Source organism: Taudactylus pleione, unplaced genomic scaffold (genome assembly GCF_031769625.1).
Source record: "Taudactylus pleione unplaced genomic scaffold, aTauple2 ptg000256l, whole genome shotgun sequence".
Classification (NCBI taxonomy): Eukaryota; Metazoa; Chordata; class Amphibia; order Anura; family Myobatrachidae; genus Taudactylus; species Taudactylus pleione.
Genome location: NW_028284658.1, coordinates 24,793,625 through 24,799,929, shown reverse-complemented (window position 1 = coordinate 24,799,929; position 6,305 = coordinate 24,793,625). Strand labels below are relative to the sequence as shown.

The following is a 6,305-nucleotide window of genomic DNA, read 5'->3' as shown; positions in this document are numbered from 1 at the left end:
GGTATTTACCAGGGTTTTTCCCGGGTCTTACACGGGTTGGCGGCTTTCTGAAAGGCGCCGACCCGGGTTTTTCAACTACAGGCATAGTAAACAGCACTTACTAGCTGAGATGGCGGTGCACAGGCTGATTGGCTGAGCGGCTGGGTCTCCCTGATTGGCTGAGCGGGCGGGGCAGTGGCGCTGGCGTCTGATGTCACAATTGTGCTGCAGAAAAGGAGAGAGAGAGAGAGAAGCATGGCGCACTGGAAGGATGAAGAGATCCGTGAGCTGCTGGCAGTCAGAGGGGAGGAGGAGATCTGCAAACAGATCAGTGGGACAGTGAAGGACGTGATAGTCTACACAAACATAGCTAAGGTCCTCACCTCAAGGGGCATTGTGCGGACCCAGCAGCAGGTAGTGAACAAACTGAAAGCTCTACGCAAATACTACAACAAAGTTCACGACCATAACAGGCGGAAAAGTGGTGCTGCCAGAATGGAATGGGTTTACTACGATCAGTGTAATGAAGTCTTTGGCAATTCTGCACTGGTTAATCCCATTGCCATATCATCGTCTAGGTGTTCATCTTCACGAAGTGTTACCCCGGAGAACAACCAATCCTGCCCAATGACACCACCAATACTCTTTGATGACTTCACAGAGATAAGTGACACAGATCCGATGGCTGCCACGGGGGTCCCAGACACCAATATACTTGAGGGTGTGGTTGAGGCGAGTGGAAGCAGTACGAGTGGGACTCCAACTCCTGCACAGACTGAGACTCCGACATTGCGCAGGAACAGTAAGTTACTATACACCCACTATTTTTGGAATGTTAACATTGTCCTGTATTGACTTGTCATTATAGTATGACTATGCTGATTTTACTATGCTGAAATCTAAACTCAATGTATGTGTTGCAATGTGAAGCTAGTGTGCAGTAGGCCGCAAGCACATATATGTTTACATTACGGCTTTGAATTCATTTGTAAATGTATTTTTTCTTTTCTTCTATTCCTAGTCTTTGAAGTACCAAAGCGGAAGAAAAAAACTTCCAAGATGGAGCTAGCAACGCGCACAATGACCAGAATCCTGGTAAATCAGCTGCGAGATTCTGATGCTGAATTCCAGGCACAGGAGGATGCCCGACTCTAGCGCTTCTTTGACAATGAAAGACAGTTACAAAATGTATTTGTCAGTCAGCTTGTTGGTCTACACGAACAAATTTCACGTGAAAACAGAGAGGCACAGATGTCCTTCCTTAACGGTCTAGTGTCTAGGTTACACACTCCACAACCTGTTTTTGACAATATTGTTTATCCTGCCGTTAACAGGCCTGGCAAGAGCTTAGGGCAATGTGTGGGTGCCCTTTAAGTCAGCTACGTGTATATATGGGGGTATACATAATTTAGAATGTACACACATTACCTCCATTTCTTTTGTATTTAAAAATTTGTATACTGCACTTAACAGGCCAGTCGTGAGCTTTCTCCCATGTGTGGCCGCTGTATTACAAAATGTATACTGTATATGTGTCGTTTCTAAGGCTGGCCCTGACACCCAGTTCTAATAGTTGGGGTGCCTCCCCTATTATATTTTTCAGTTCCATGACAGCACAACCTATTTTTCTATTGTCTTTATATATAGATATATATATTTAAATTGTTGAATGCATTAAAGCCATGTTGTTAATGGCTGATGCATATTTGTTGAAAAATAAAAGAAGCACTTTAAAAAATGTAATACAGCAGGTGTTACATGTGACATAACATGTACATAACATGAGGCTTTCAAATAAAAAAAATTTGATTGCAAAACAAGACTTGTGTCGTCTATACTAAGTCATTGTATGTATGCAGTGAGCAGACACCACCCACTTTTCATGACCTCATCTCTGTGTGCCATAAAAGCAGTCCATTTATTATGACACACTGTATATTGCAGTGATAATCTGGGTTCTGTGTGAAAGGGGTCTACCCAGGAATTTCCCGGGAATTATGTGCTGTGTAAAAGGGGGTTAGGAGCAAATTCCCGGGTCCTTCCCGGGTTGAACGATACGGGAAAAACCCAGGTTTTTGGGATTTTTCTGTCTGAAAGTGGTATGGGTTAGGGTTGCCTGCGGGTGGGAGGGTTAGGCTGCAGAGAGGGGGGTTAGTGTTAGGCAGCAAGGTGGGAGGGTCAGTTTTAGGTTGCGGGAGGGAAGGGTTAGGGTAAGGTCATTGCAAAGGGGAAAATGTATTTAATTTAATTTATTTTGTATTTGTAAACTTAATTTAATTTGGAAAATGTGACTTTCGCATTTATTAATACTATCAGCAGAATATTCTCTTGTATATAAGATACTTCATTACATTATTATATTGTGTACATGTTATTATGACTGTAGCATTTACTACAAACACTTTCAAGTTACAACTCTAAGATATCTCAATGGGTTAGGGTTGTCTGCGGATGGGAGGGTTAGGGTTAGGCTGCGGGAGGGGAAGGTTAGGGTTAGGCTGTGGAGAGGGGGGTTAGTGTTAGGCAGCGAGGTGGGAGGGTCAGGGTTAGGCTGCGGGAGGGGAGGGTTAGACTGTGGAAAAGTTGGATTAGAGGGAGGGTTAGGGTAAGGATTACTTACCAAATTCTATCTGTATTCTGAATGTCAGGATGCTGCTGCCAGTATTTAGACTGTCTGCATCCTGACCACCGAGATCCAGTACCTAACCCTTCCCTACACTATTGTGGGGCATAACTACACATATCTGCCATGCATGAAAATGCATAGTGCAATTGCTACTGTCTTTGAGCTAGGCACACTTTAACTGAACTTATGCACATAAATATGAACTTTTCATGTCATTTTCTTTGCATATGTTCTGAGAGCATGTGCATCCAACACTAAATGAGTTAAATAGAGAGGTTGAAAAAATACACAAGTAAATTACATTTAACATTTCTAATACCTATCTGTGCTGATTAAGGAAAAGGCAAAACAAAACTACCCCTTAGGTAGCTAAGGAGATCAATCTTGCTAGGTATTCAGTTTCCTGTGGTACATTTCCTCCAGTTGCAAGGGGTAAACAGCATGTTGGATATATCTTCTATCATAAAATTGGACCCTGATATTATGTACTCACGTTTACATGCACATCAGAACTAACGTGCATGATGCGCACACATATAGCCACAATTTAATGATGTATATGAGTGCTGCAGCCCAGTCTCAGCCAATCACCTGACAGCAATGGGAAATGGATGGAGAAGGAGATGATAAAATGACTGGAGTGAGGGTGGGTTTTAGCACATTAGCCAGTACTAACGTGCAGTGTGTGCACATGTAGCCCCGCAAATATTGTATATGAGTATAATGCATATAAGTGCTGCAGCCCAGATCCCCACAGCCACCTCCAAAGGATGCCGCCTCCTCTGGCTGCCATTACTCTCAGGCAGCTTTGACTGTTAAGCTGGCCATACACTAGAACGACCAGCATAAGATGCGATTCATCATACGTTTTCCCTTGGACTCCCTGCAGCTCCCTGGCAGTCCCGGCAGCACGATTTGGGGCTTTTCTGACACACGATGAACATGTGATTTCACGTACGTTCACTCGCCCCTATACGGTTGGTCGTGATCGGTCGTGTGCCTCACCAAAAACATGCGAACATAATAGATTTAAATGATGCTGCTCGGACGCACGATGCATCGCATGCGCAGAACACGGCACGATCTGCATACGATCACGACAGATATGGGCTGCACGTCTGATCCTAAGATATGATAGAACAGCGGCAGGAGCGCGCATCGGATCATATTCTTACCTAAATACTACACGATTTTCACACAATTCATTGTACAACGCGTCGAAAATCGCGCTAGTGTATGGCCAGCATTAGCGGCTGAGCGGGATGGAGACGCAGCGATCTGACGTGAAAGGCAGGCATCTCAGCCAATTGGATAGCAACAGGGGGTTGGGCAGCAGTGACAGAGCATGATATTTATGCTTAAGAGATAATAAGATGTGTGGAGTGGGGACGTGGCTTAGCGGAGACAGGTATGTAGCTTAAATTGAGATAGAGACAGTTAATATAGGTTCATTACTTTTCAATAGTTTCAAGACTTATAAATAAAAAAAGCCGGGCAACGCAGGGTTATTCAGCTAGTACGGAATATATTACATTTGATTTGTATATGACTTGTGTGCTGACTTACATACATATCCAGCAGTTTTTAATGTGTTTGACATGTATAGTTTTTGCCTGCAAAATGAAAAGGGAGAGTGATTAGTGAAAAAAAACAGTAATTCTTCCTATCTGAACGTCAGAATTTCCCTTATAATACAGTTTGATGTCTCCTACTAAAACATCATGGTTTAATTACAAAAATATACTTTATGCAAATTGACAGACATGTTCTGCACATAATTACCCTATCCACAACGGGTATAATAATAACATCAGCAAAATGATGCTGTCAGTAATTTATCTCTGAGGAATCTAAAACTTTTACATGCTATGAACCTGAGTCTGACTCATTCTGATGCTAACATCATTTATTTCCCAGAATACAGTGTCATGGGGGTATATTTACTCAAGTGTGGGTTATTAGAAGTAGAGATGTTGCCCATAGCAACCAATCAGATTCTAGCTATTATCTTCTAGAAGGTGCTGGTTAAATGTTAAGTAGAATCTATTTGGTTGTTATGGGCAACAACTCCACAAACCGCACTTTAGTAAATATACCCCATGTACTCTCATGTTACATTTTGACGTGCAATTATTCAGGTGATTAAACACAGTTAACTAGTTGAACAAAACAAGAAAATAAATTCAATAAATTCACTTACACATAATATGGTATTGACTGTTGTCCTTAAATACATTTTACATGAAAAGCATAAAAGCATATTTGGACAATTATGAAAAGAATGCAATGTTTTGAAAATTAAAATATATGATTTATATCTAAAAGTCATGTTTTAAAGGAAATATACATGTAATCAAAAGTTAGAAAAAAACACCATGTGTGTGTTATATGTGTGTGTATATTTATATACAGTACGATATATGCATACCATGATCTCTGGATGATGTCTTGACAAAGGTCTTAATGCAGACCGAAACGTTGACTTTCAATTCATGTACTATGCTGTGTGAATAAAGATCACTTTTTCTTCTTTCAAAAATCCCTGGTGAGTGCACTCTTCTATATGGATTATATACTGTATGGATTAAACATTGTTGCAACCAGGGGCATTTTAAGAGGGGTGGGGGCCCATGTGCAGTCTCCGTCCGGGCTCCCTCCTCTCATCCCGCTGGCGATCTGAGCACTAGTAGTCTCTAGCATTGTGCCAGAGTCTACTGTGCATGTCTCTGGGAAAATGGCGCAGCAGCCATTTTTCCGGTGATTTTCCTACTACGCATGTGAAAAACGCGCGTGAAAATGCCTGCTGCTCCATTTTCCCGGTGATTTCTGCAGATCTGCTGCCACTGACGCAGGACTCCAGAGAGGCAAGTATTGAAAAAAAGGATGCAGAAAGACAGAGAGAGAGAGAGAGAGAGAGAGAGATACACACACACATAGTTTGAGGACAATTTTGTCTATCTTAAGTATTCAGCTCAGTTGTGAGGTATCACTTCCCAATATTTCCATTGCAACTGCAGATGTCTGGAACTAAAGCTCCCAGGTTGCAGAGACAATAAAATAAACCTCAGGAGTTTCAGATTGAAGGAGAGATAAGTGAAAGCTGTGTATCTACATGCCGATATTATGGACGACTGAACAGTAACGATATCTATATCGTTCAGTCGTCAATTAATCGGGCATAAATTGGGCAGTTCAATGTCGGAAACGACCAGCGATGCGCGCTCCCGCTGGTTGTTTCCGACATCAATCATCGCCTGAACATGCTGGTCAATCTGCCAATAATGACAGATTGGATGAGGGAGGGTGCCTGCACTGAACGACATAGCGGGATGGGGAACAACTGTACGATTACGATGTCGTAATCGTACTGTCTTTCCTAGTCGGCAAGTGGATACGCACCTTAAAGCCACGGGAGGAGATTTTTCAGAGTTAAGTGAATGTGGCAAAAGCACAGAGAGTGCACAAAGTAGGAGACCAACATGGCGAGATGTGCAAGTAGCCAGGAATGTGGAACTAAGCAGATAACAAGGGAAAGATAAAGTGAGAAAGTAAAAAATAAGAAACAAGTGATAGAGACAAGCTGTATGTGAGACAGTGTCCAGAGAGACAAGTGGTATTAAAGATATTGTCGAGATTTGTGGTGCCACAGCCAGACCATGTGTTCCAGTTTATGCTGTGCTATCTTCATGTTAGAGACATT

At 42.3% G+C, this 6,305-nt stretch overlaps 1 pseudogene; it reads left to right on the top strand.

The window, feature by feature from the left end:
- Positions 1–234: 234 nt before the first annotated feature.
- On the top strand, positions 235–5,698 carry LOC148515045 (uncharacterized; annotated as a pseudogene).
- Positions 5,699–6,305: the final 607 nt, after the last annotated feature.